The sequence below is a fragment of the Arachis duranensis genome, chromosome 7 (genome assembly GCF_000817695.3).
Source record: "Arachis duranensis cultivar V14167 chromosome 7, aradu.V14167.gnm2.J7QH, whole genome shotgun sequence".
Lineage (NCBI taxonomy): Eukaryota > Viridiplantae > Streptophyta > Magnoliopsida > Fabales > Fabaceae > Arachis > Arachis duranensis.
In genome coordinates, this window is record NC_029778.3 from 19780309 (window position 1) to 19780573 (window position 265).

Sequence of the window (265 nt, forward strand, 5' to 3'; positions counted from 1 at the left end):
CATCAAAAATGAAGGAATTCACAGAGTTACAGAAGGATTCAGCTCAAAAAGCAGAGAAAAAGAACTTACTGGCGAAAAAACGCCAGTAAGGGGCATTTTAGGCGTTAAACGCCAGAATGGGTATCATTCTGGGCGTTTAACGCCAGGAATGGTGCCATTTTGGGCGTTAAACGCCAGAATGGGAACCATTCTGGGCGTTTAACGCCAGGTGTGCAGCATCCTGGGCGTTCAGAAAAACGCCCAGTGATAAAGGATTTCTGGCGTT